The following is a 13,052-nucleotide window of genomic DNA, read 5'->3' as shown; positions in this document are numbered from 1 at the left end:
TAATATATACAGGTGGTGTGGATTGTTTTAATATTTACAGGTGGTGTGGAATGTGTTAATATTTACAGGTGGTGTGGAATGTGTTAATATATACAGGTGGTGTGGATTGTGTTAACAATTACAGGTGGTGTGGATTGTGTTAATATTTGCAGATGGTGTGGATTGTGTTAATATTTACAGGTGGTGTGGAATGTGTTAATATTTACAGGTGGTGTGGATTGTGTTAATAATTACAGGTGGTGTGGATTGTGTTAATATCTGCAGATGGTGTGGATTGTGTTAATATTTACAGGTGGTGTGGAGTGTGTTAATATTTACAGGTGGTGTGCATTGTGTTAACAATTACAGGTGGTGTGGATTGTGTTAATATTTGCAGATGGTGTGGATTGTGTTAATATATACAGGGGGTGAGGATTGTGTTAATATTTCCAGGGGGTGTGGATTGTGTTAATATTTGCAGATGGTGTGGATTGTGTTAATATATACAGGGGGTGAGGATTGTGTTAATATTTACAGGTGGTGTGGATTGTGTTAACAATTGCAGGTGGTGTGGATTGTGTTAATATTTACAGGCGGTGTGGATTGTGTTAATATTTCCAGGTGGTGTGGATTGTGTTAATATTTACAGGTGGTGTGGAATGTGTTAATATATACAGGTGGTGTGGATTGTGTTAATATTTACAGGTGGTGTGGATTGTGTTAATATTTACAGGTGGTGTGGAATGTGTTAATATATACAGGTGGTGTGGATTGTGTTAATATATACAGATGGTGTGGATTGTGTTAATATTTACAGGTGGTGTGGATTGTGTTAATATTTCCAGGGGGTGTGGATTGTGTTAATATTTACAGGTGGTGTGGATTGTGTTAATATTTACAGGTGGTGTGGAATGTGTTAATATATACAGGTGGTGTGGATTGTGTTAATATTTACATGTGGTGTGGATTGTGTTAATATTTCCAGGGGGTGTGGATTGTGTTAATATTTACAGGTGGTGTGGATTGTGTTAATATTTCCAGGGGGTGTGGAATGTGTTAAGATATACAGGTGGTGTGGATTGTTTTAATATTTACAGGTGGTGTGGAATGTGTTAATATATACAGGTGGTGTGGATTGTCTTAACAATTACAGGTGGTGTGGATTGTGTTAATATTTGCAGATTGTGTGGATTGTGTTAATATTTACAGGTGGTGTGGATTGTGTTAATATTTACAGGTGGTGTGGATTGTGTTAATATTTCCAGGGGGTGTGGAATGTGTTAATATATACAGGTGGTGTGGATTGTTTTAATATTTACAGGTGGTGTGGAATGTGTTAATATTTACAGGTGGTGTGGAATGTGTTAATATTTGCAGATGGTGTGGATTGTGTTAATATTTCCAGGGGGTGTGGAATGTGTTAATATATACAGGTGGTGTGGATTGTTTTAATATTTACAGGTGGTGTGGAATGTGTTAATATTTACAGGTTGTGTGGATTGTGTTAATATTTCCAGGGGGTGTGGAATGTGTTAATATATACAGGTGGTGTGGATTGTTTTAATATTTACAGGTGGTGTGGAATGTGTTAATATTTACAGTTGGTGTGGATTGTGTTAATATTTACAGGTGGTGTAGAATGTGTTAATATATACAGGTGGTGTGGATTGTGTTAATATTTACAGGTGGTGTGGAATGTGTTAATATTTACAGTTGGTGTGGATTGTGTTAATATTTACAGGTGGTGTAGAATGTGTTAATATATACAGGTTGTGTGGATTGTGTTAACAATTACAGGTGGTGTGGATTGTGTTAATATTTGCAGATGGTGTGGATTGTGTTAATATTTACAGGTGGTGTGGAATGTGTTAATATATACAGGTGGTGTGGATTGTTTTAATATTTACAGGTGGTGTGGAATGTGTTAATATTTACAGGTGGTGTGGAATGTGTTAATATATACAGGTGGTGTGGATTGTGTTAACAATTACAGGTGGTGTGGATTGTGTTATTATTTGCAGATGGTGTGGATTGTGTTAATATTTACAGGTGGTGTGGATTGTGTTAATATTTACAGGTGGTGTGGATTGTGTTAACAATTACAGGTCGTGTGGATTGTGTTAATATTTGCAGATGGTGTGGATTGTGTTAATATTTACAGGTGGTGTGGAATGTGTTAATATTTACAGTTGGTGTGGATTGTGTTAATATTTACAGGTGGTGTGGAATGTGTTAATATATACAGGTGGTGTGGATTGTGTTAATATTTACAGGTGGTGTGGAATGTGTTAATATATACAGGGGGTGAGGATTGTGTTAATATTTACAGGGGGTGTGGATTGTGTTAATATTTGCAGATGGTGTGGATTGTGTTAATATATACAGGGAGTGAGGATTGTGTTAATATTTACAGGTGGTGTGGATTGTGTTAACAATTGCAGGTGGTGTGGATTGTGTTAATATTTCCAGGTGGTGTGGATTGTGTTAATATTTCCAGGGGGTGTGGATTGTGTTAATATTTACAGGTGCTGTGGATTGTGTTAATATTTACAGGTGGTGTGGAATGTGTTAATATATACAGGTGGTGTGGATTGTGTTAATATTTACAGGTGGTGTGGATTGTGTTAACAATTGCAGGTGGTGTGGATTGTGTTAATATTTACAGGTGGTGTGGATTGTGTTAATATTTCCAGGGGGTGTGGATTATGTTAATATTTACAGGTGGTGTGGATTGTGTTAATATTTACAGGTGGTGTGGAATGTGTTAATATATACAGGTGGTGTGGATTGTGTTAATATTTACAGGTGGTGTGGATTGTGTTAATATTTACAGGTGGTGTGGAATGTGTTAATATTTACAGGTGCTGTGGAATGTGTTAATATTTACAGGTGGTGTGGAATGTGTTAATATTTACTGGTGCTGTGGAATGTGTTAATATTTACAGGTGGTGTGGATTGTGTTAATATTTACAGGTGGTGTGGAATGTGTTAATATTTACAGGTGGTGTGGATTGTGTTAATATTTACAGGTGGTGTGGACTGTGTTAATATTTACCGGTGGTGTGGAATGTGTTAATATTTACAGGTGGTGTGGATTGTGTTAATATTTGCAGGTGGTGTGGACTGTGCTAATATTTACCGGTGGTGTGGATTGTGTTAATATTTACAGGTGGTGTGGACTGTGTTAATATTTACAGGTGCTGTGGATTGTGTTAATATTTACAGGTGGTGTGGATTGTGTTAATATTTACAGGTGGTGTGGACTGTGTTAATATTTACCGGTGGTGTGGATTGTGTTAATATTTACAGGTGGTGTGGACTGTGTTAATATTTACACGTGCTGTGGATTGTGTTAATATTTACAGGTGGTGTGGATTGTGTTAATATTTACAGGTGGTGTGGAGTGTGTTAATATATACAGGTGCTGTGGAATGTGTTAATATTTACAGGTGGTGTGGATTGTGTTAATATTTACAGGTGGTGTGGACTGTGTTAATATTTACAGGTGCTGTGGATTGTGTTAATATTTACAGGTGGTGTGGATTGTGTTAATATTTACAGGTGGTGTGGAATGTGTTAATATTTACAGGTGCTGTGGAATTTGTTAATATTTACAGTTGGTGTGGAATGTGTTAATATTTACAGGTGCTGTGGAATGTGTTAATATTTACAGGTGGTGTGGATTGTGTTAATATTTACAGGTGGTGTGGAATGTGTTAATATTTACAGGTGGTGTGGATTGTGTTAATATTTACAGGTGGTGTGGACTGTGTTAATATTTACCGGTGGTGTGGAATGTGTTAATATTTACAGGTGGTGTGGATTGTGTTAATATTTGCAGGTGGTGTGGACTTTGTTAATATTTACCGGTGGTGTGGATTGTGTTAATATTTACAGGTGGTGTGGACTGTGTTAATATTTACAGGTGCTGTGGATTGTGTTAATATTTACAGGTGGTGTGGATTGTGTTAATATTTACAGGTGGTGTGGACTGTGTTAATATTTACCGGTGGTGTGGATTGTGTTAATATTTACAGGTGGTGTGGACTGTGTTAATATTTACATGTGCTGTGGATTGTGTTAATATTTACAGGTGGTGTGGATTGTGTTAATATTTACAGGTGGTGTGGACTGTGTTAATATTTCAGGTGGTGTGGAATATGTTAATATTTACAGGTTGTGTGGACTGTGTTAATACTTACAGGTGGTGTGGAATGTGTTAATATTTACAGGTGGTGTGGATTGTGTTAATATTTACAGGTGGTGTGGAATGTGTTAATATTTACAGGTGGCGTGGACTGTGTTAATATTTACAGGTGGTGTGGAATGTGTTAATATTTACAGGTGGTGTGGACTGTGTTAATATTTACAGGTGGTGTGGAATGTGTTAATATTTACAGGTGGTGTGGATTGTGTTAATACTTAGAGGGGGTGTGGATTGTGTTAATATTTACTGGTGGTGTGGAATGTGTTAATATTTACAGGTGGCATGGATTGTGTTCATATTTATAGTTGGTGTTTAATGTGTTAATAGTTACAGGTGGTGTGTAATGTGTTAATATTTACAGGTGGTGTGGATTGTGTTAATATTTGCAGATGGTGTGGATTGTGTTAATATTTACAGGTGGTGTGGAATGTGTTAATATATACAGATGGTGTGGATTGTGTTAATATTTACACGTGGTGTGGATTTTGTTAATATTTGCAAATGGTGTGGATTGTGTTAATATTTACAGGTGGTGTGGAATGTGTTAATATTTACAGGTGGTGTGGATTGTGTTAATATTTACAGGTGGTGTAGAATGTGTTAATATATACAGGTGGTGTGGATTGTGTTAATATTTACAGGTGGTGTGGAATGTGTTAATATATACAGGTGGTGTGGATTGTGTTAACAATTACAGGTGGTGTGGATTGTGTTCATATTTGCAAATGGTGTGGATTGTGTTAATATTTACAGGTGGTGTAGAATGTGTTAATATATACAGGTGGTGTGGATTGTGTTAATATTTACAGGTGGTGTGGAATGTGTTAATATTTCCAGGGGGTGTGGAATGTGTTAAGATATACAGGTGGTGTGGATTGTTTTAATATTTACAGGTGGTGTGGAATGTGTTAATATATACAGGTGGTGTGGATTGTGTTAATATTTACAGGTGGTGTAGAATGTGTTAATATATACAGGTGGTGTGGATTGTGTTAATATTTACAGGTGGTGTGGAATGTGTTAATATTTCCAGGGGGTGTGGAATGTGTTAAGATATACAGGTGGTGTGGATTGTGTTAATATTTACAGGTGGTGTGGAATGTGTTAATATTTCCAGGGGGTGTGGAATGTGTTAAGATATACAGGTGGTGTGGATTGTGTTAATATTTACAGGTGGTGTGGAATGTGTTAATATATACAGGTGGTGTGGATTGTGTTAATATTTACAGGTGGTGTAGAATGTGTTAATATATACAGGTGGTGTGGATTGTGTTAATATTTACAGGTGGTGTAGAATGTGTTAATATATACAGGTGGTGTGGATTGTGTTAATATTTACAGGTGGTGTAGAATGTGTTAATATATACAGGTGGTGTGGATTGTGTTAATATTTACAGGTGGTGTGGAATGTGTTAATATTTACAGGTGGTGTGGATTGTGTTAATATTTACAGGTGGTGTGGAATGTGTTAATATATACAGGTGGTGTGGATTGTGTTAATATATACAGATGGTGTGGATTGTGTTAATATTTACAGGTGGTGTGGATTGTGTTAATATTTCCAGGGGGTGTGGATTGTGTTAATATTTACAGGTGGTGTGGATTGTGTTAATATTTACAGGTGGTGTGGAATGTGTTAATATATACAGGTGGTGTGGATTGTGTTAATATTTACAGGTGGTGTGGATTGTGTTAATATTTCCAGGGGGTGTGGATTGTGTTAATATTTACAGGTGGTGTGGATTGTGTTAATATTTCCAGGGGGTGTGGAATGTGTTAAGATATACAGGTGGTGTGGATTGTTTTAATATTTACAGGTGGTGTGGAATGTGTTAATATATACAGGTGGTGTGGATTGTGTTAACAATTACAGGTGGTGTGGATTGTGTTAATATTTGCAGATTGTGTGGATTGTGTTAATATTTACAGGTGGTGTGGATTGTGTTAATATTTACAGGTGGTGTGGATTGTGTTAATATTTCCAGGGGGTGTGGAATGTGTTAATATATACAGGTGGTGTGGATTGTTTTAATATTTACAGGTGGTGTGGAATGTGTTAATATTTACAGGTGGTGTGGAATGTGTTAATATTTGCAGATGGTGTGGATTGTGTTAATATTTCCAGGGGGTGTGGAATGTGTTAATATATACAGGTGGTGTGGATTGTTTTAATATTTACAGGTGGTGTGGAATGTGTTAATATTTACAGGTTGTGTGGATTGTGTTAATATTTCCAGGGGGTGTGGAATGTGTTAATATATACAGGTGGTGTGGATTGTTTTAATATTTACAGGTGGTGTGGAATGTGTTAATATTTACAGTTGGTGTGGATTGTGTTAATATTTACAGGTGGTGTAGAATGTGTTAATATATACAGGTGGTGTGGATTGTGTTAATATTTACAGGTGGTGTGGAATGTGTTAATATTTACAGTTGGTGTGGATTGTGTTAATATTTACAGGTGGTGTAGAATGTGTTAATATATACAGGTTGTGTGGATTGTGTTAACAATTACAGGTGGTGTGGATTGTGTTAATATTTGCAGATGGTGTGGATTGTGTTAATATTTACAGGTGGTGTGGAATGTGTTAATATATACAGGTGGTGTGGATTGTTTTAATATTTACAGGTGGTGTGGAATGTGTTAATATTTACAGGTGGTGTGGAATGTGTTAATATATACAGGTGGTGTGGATTGTGTTAACAATTACAGGTGGTGTGGATTGTGTTATTATTTGCAGATGGTGTGGATTGTGTTAATATTTACAGGTGGTGTGGATTGTGTTAATATTTACAGGTGGTGTGGATTGTGTTAACAATTACAGGTCGTGTGGATTGTGTTAATATTTGCAGATGGTGTGGATTGTGTTAATATTTACAGGTGGTGTGGAATGTGTTAATATTTACAGTTGGTGTGGATTGTGTTAATATTTACAGGTGGTGTGGAATGTGTTAATATATACAGGTGGTGTGGATTGTGTTAATATTTACAGGTGGTGTGGAATGTGTTAATATATACAGGGGGTGAGGATTGTGTTAATATTTACAGGGGGTGTGGATTGTGTTAATATTTGCAGATGGTGTGGATTGTGTTAATATATACAGGGAGTGAGGATTGTGTTAATATTTACAGGTGCTGTGGATTGTGTTAATATTTACAGGTGGTGTGGAATGTGTTAATATATACAGGTGGTGTGGATTGTGTTAATATTTACAGGTGGTGTGGATTGTGTTAACAATTGCAGGTGGTGTGGATTGTGTTAATATTTACAGGTGGTGTGGATTGTGTTAATATTTCCAGGGGGTGTGGATTATGTTAATATTTACAGGTGGTGTGGATTGTGTTAATATTTACAGGTGGTGTGGAATGTGTTAATATATACAGGTGGTGTGGATTGTGTTAATATTTACAGGTGGTGTGGATTGTGTTAATATTTACAGGTGGTGTGGATTGTGTTAATATTTCCAGGGGGTGTGGATTGTGTTAATATTTACAGGTGGTGTGGAATGTGTTAATATTTACAGGTGGTGTGGATTGTGTTAATATTTACAGGTGGTGTAGAATGTGTTAATATATACAGGTGGTGTGGATTGTGTTAATATTTACAGGTGGTGTGGAATGTGTTAATATATACAGGTGGTGTGGATTGTGTTAATATTTACAGGTGGTGTGGAATGTGTTAATATGTACAGGTGGTGTGGATTGTGTTAACAATTACAGGTGGTGTGGATTGTGTTAATATTTGCAGATGGTGTGGATTGTGTTAATATTTACAGGTGGTGTGGAATGTGTTAATATATACAGGTGGTGTGGATTGTTTTAATATTTACAGGTGGTGTGGAATGTGTTAATATTTACAGGTGGTGTGGAATGTGTTAATATATACAGGTGGTGTGGATTGTGTTAACAATTACAGGTGGTGTGGATTGTGTTAATATTTGCAGATGGTGTGGATTGTGTTAATATTTACAGGTGGTGTGGATTGTGTTAACAATTGCAGGTGGTGTGGATTGTGTTAATATTTCCAGGTGGTGTGGATTGTGTTAATATTTACACGTGGTGTGGATTGTGTTAATATTTCCAGGGGGTGTGGATTGTGTTAATATTTACAGGTGGTGTGGATTGTGTTAATATTTACAGGTGGTGTGGAATGTGTTAATATATACAGGTGGTTTGGATTGTGTTAATATTTACAGGTGGTGTGGATTGTGTTAATATTTCCAGGGGGTGTGGATTGTGTTAATATTTACAGGTGGTGTGGATTGTGTTAATATTTACAGGTGGTGTGGATTGTGTTAATATTTCCAGGGGGTGTGGATTGTGTTAATATTTACAGGTGGTGTGGAATGTGTTAATATTTACAGGTGGTGTGGATTGTGTTAATATTTACAGGTGGTGTAGAATGTGTTAATATGTACAGGTGGTGTGGATTGTGTTAATATTTACAGGTGGTGTGGAATGTGTTAATATATACAGGTGGTGTGGATTGTGTTAATATTTACAGGTGGTGTGGAATGTGTTAATATATACAGGTGGTGTGGATTGTGTTAACAATTACAGGTGGTGTGGATTGTGTTAATATTTGCAGATGGTGTGGATGTGTTAATATTTACAGGTGGTGTGGAATGTGTTAATATATACAGGTGGTGTGGATTGTTTTAATATTTACAGGTGGTGTGGAATGTGTTAATATATACAGGTGGTGTGGATTGTGTTAACAATTACAGGTGGTGTGGATTGTGTTAATATTGGCAGATGGTGTGGATTGTGTTAATATTTACAGGTGGTGTGGATTGTGTTAATATTTACAGGTGGTGTGGATTGTGCTAACAATTACAGGTGGTGTGGATTGTGTTAATATTTACAGGTGGTGTGGACTGTGTTAATATATACAGGTGGTGTGGAATGTGTTAATATTTACAGTTGGTGTGGATTGTGTTAATATTTACTGGTGGTGTGGAATGTGTTAATATACAGGTGGTGTGGATTGTGTTAATATTTACAGGTGGTGTGGAATGTGTTATTATTTGGAGGGGGTGTGGATTGTGTTAATATTTACAGTTGGTGTGGATTGTGTTAATATTTACAGGTGGTGTGGAATGTGTTAATATATACAGGTGGTGTGCATTGTGTTAATATTTACAGGTGGTGTGGAATGTGTTATTATTTAGAGGGGGTGTGGATTGTGTTAATATTTACAGGTGGTGTGGAATGTGTTAATATATACAGGTGGTGTGGATTGTGTTAATATTTACAGGTGGTGTGGAAAGTGTTAATATATACAGGTGGTGTGGATTGTGTTAACAATTACAGGTGGTGTGGATTGTGTTAATATTTGCAGATGGTGTGGATTGTGTTAATATTTACAGGTGGTGTGGAATGTGTTAATATATACAGGTGGTGTGGATTGTGTTAATATATACAGGTGGTGTGGATTGTGTTAATATTTACAGGTGGTGTGGATTGTGTTACCAATTACAGGTGGTGTGGATTGTGTTAATATTTGCAGATGGTGTGGATTGTGTTAATATTTACAGGTGGTGTGGATTGTGTTAATATTTACAGGTGGTGTGGAATGTGTTAACAATTACAGGTGGTGTGGATTGTGTTAATATTTGCATATGGTGTAGATTGTGTTAATATATACAGGTGGTGTGGATTGTGTTAACAATTACAGGTGGTGTGGATTGTGTTAATATTTGCAGATGGTGTGGATTGTGTTAATATATACAGGGGGTGAGGATTGTGTTAATATTTCCAGGGGGTGTGGATTGTGTTAATATTTGCAGATGGTGTGGATTGTGTTAATATATACAGGGGGTGAGGATTGTGTTAATATTTACAGGTGGTGTGGATTGTGTTAACAATTGCAGGTGGTGTGGATTGTGTTAATATTTACAGGTGGTGTGGATTGTGTTAATATTTCCAGGGGGTGTGGATTGTGTTACTATTTACAGGTGGTGTGGAATGTGTTAATATATACAGGTGGTGTGGAATGTGTTAATATTTACAGGTGGTGTGGATTGTGTTAACAATTACAGGTGGTGTGGATTGTGTTAATATTTGCAGATGGTGTGGATTGTGTTAATATATACAGGGGGTGAGGATTGTGTTAATATTTACAGGTGGTGTGGATTGTGTTAATATTTACTGTGGGTGTGTATTGTGTTAATCTTTACTGTGGGTGTGTATTGTGTTAATCTTTTCTGCCTGTATGGAGTTTGTTAATATTTATAGAGGCCCTGAATGTTTGTCAGTATTTTCAGGGAGTGCTGTGTAAAAAAATAAATCATGAAGCCTTGATCTATCGCTCTGTCCCCTGCGTTAGATTTACAATCTGTAGAATTATAACTTAAATGTTAGGAACGAAAACCTGACCCTCAGAAGTGCAATGTTTTACAAAATAAATTTTTTGCCACGTGGAGCGATTTGTCAACCTTTTTTTTAACAAAATGAAGTCCCTGCAGACTGAGATTCAGCATCATTTTCACCTTTTCGTGCCACTTAAACGGAACTTGAATCCTGTTGCAGATTTCAGCTGCAAGTCTCTTCATGCTCTCCAAAGTCTGGTGGCGTCGGGAGTCTTGTTGTTTTTTCGGGGTTGTGAACCTTCAGTTCTTCTTGGGAGACAATGTTAGTTCTGTCACTATTCTTGAGAGCAACTTGGGCCCCAGTGTATTTAGTAATTGGAGCAAGTACAGAGTAAATCCTTGAATGGCATCTCGCAAAACCGTTTAAGGGGTGAATATTTTGAGATAAAAACAAGAAATGCTGGAAATACTCAGCAGGTCAGGGAGCATCCGTGGAGAGAGAAGCAGAGTTAACGTTTTAGGTCAGTGACCCTTCATCAGAACTGGCAAAGGTTAGAAATGTAATAGGTTTTAAGCAAATAAAGTGGGGGTGGGGCAAGAGATAATGAGAAGGGAAAAATAATAATAATAAGGTAAAAAGATATTTGCCACAAAGGATAGGCTTTCAAAGAACCTTGGATGTATTAAATTGCTGAGACGGGCAGAATCTGAGGAGCAGGGGGAGGTGTGGCTTTCTGATAACAAACTGGTGCTCAGGAGATGTGTGTGTGTAGATTGCTAATTGGAATCTTGTTATCAATGTCTATATGTAGCCCCTCGGATAGGCTGCCACGATGACCACTGAGGGGCCCCTCTAACTACTTCATAATGATTATGTTAAATGTGGCGCGGGAATGTACGAGTCTTGATTGGCTTATTTAAATCACTTTGTATAATCTGATTGGTGTATGCAAACAATGTCTGATAAGTGACTCTATAAACATGTATGACCATTGTGTTTCGGAGAGCTTGCATGTTTCAACATGATTTGTGTGGGCTCCCCTGCATGCTTGAATAAACCGGTGTTCAAACAAAGGAACTTGAGTCTTGAGTTTCGCCTGGTAACCACTTGCACATGAAGAGGGAGAACGAACTCTCGTGGGTAGCAGAATATAGGGAGGGTGATTGAACTCCTACAAGGGGCTACGGGAAGGGTGATTGAACTCCCACAAGTACCAGGAGTCTGGGAGGGTGACTGAACTCCAGGACGGGTAGTAAGCAGGGGAGGGAGCTCGAACTGCCCATAACAGATAACAAAAGGGGAGGTGTTGATGGGACAGGGTCACAGAGAATAACTGACCGGAAGGTCATGGAGCAAGGGCAAACGTTATGTTAATGGTGTGCTTAAAGACAAAGCGTTAGTGCAGAGAGGGTGCTAATGAACAGAAAAAAGTGCAAACATGCAAAAAAGTGGACTGGCACACTGGTAAAAAAATGAATAATGAAACAAACTAAAACAAAATAGAAAAAATAACTACAAATGAAAAGGGGGGGTGCCTTCATCCTCTGAAATGATTGAACTCAATGGGCAGTGCCTTTGTTGACTGGCTGCATTTGTTCCACTTTTCTTTTAATTTTTATATGGATTTGCTCTTCTATTTTTTTTTCCTGTTTTCACTGCCTGTGATTATCTAATTGTTTTATTCCCTTAGAATCATAAGAATTTTACAGCAATGGAGGAGACCATTAGCCAATATCGCCTATGCTGTCTGTCTGAATCCCAATCCCTTGCCAGCTCCCTATTTTTGACAGGCACATCCATTTCCTGTTTCAGAACTGTTATGGATTTTGTTTCTGGTCAAGCATTCAATGTGATAACCGCCATCTGCATCAAAAAAAATCTCCATTCATTTCTGGCACTCTGGTGAAAGGAGCAGTGTGCCTGCATTTTATTTTATTTTATATTTATTCATAGGATGTGACAGTCGCTGACAAGGCCAGCATTTATTGTTTAGAGATACAGCACTGAAACAGGCCCTTCGGCCCACCAAGTCTGTGCCGACCATCAACCACCCATTTATACTAATCCTACACTAATTCCATATTCCTACCACATCCCCACCTGCCCCTATATTTCCCTACCACCTACCTATACTAGGGGCAATTTATAATGGCCAATTTACCTATCAACCTGCAAGTCTTTGGCATGTGGGAGGAAACCGGAGCACCCGGAGGAAACCCACGCAGACACAGGGAGAACTTGCAAACTCCACACAGACAGTACCCAGAATTGAACCCGGGTCACTGGAGCTGTGAGGCTGTCTATCCTTAATTGTCCTTGAGAAGGTGGTGGTGAGCCGCCTTCTTGAACTGCTTCAGTCCATGTAGTGTGAGTACACCCAGAGTGCTGGTAGGAAGGGAGTTCCAGGATTTTGACCCAGTGGCAGTGAAAGATTGGCGATATATTTCCAAGTCAGGCTGGTGTGTGACCTGGAGGGGAGCTTGCAGGTGGTGGTGTTCCCATGAACCAACTGCTCTTGGTCTTCCAGGTGGTAGAGGTTGCAGGTTTGCAAGG

The sequence above is a fragment of the Heterodontus francisci genome, chromosome 8 (assembly GCF_036365525.1).
Source record: "Heterodontus francisci isolate sHetFra1 chromosome 8, sHetFra1.hap1, whole genome shotgun sequence".
Lineage (NCBI taxonomy): Eukaryota > Metazoa > Chordata > Chondrichthyes > Heterodontiformes > Heterodontidae > Heterodontus > Heterodontus francisci.
This window is presented reverse-complemented; position numbering follows the sequence as displayed.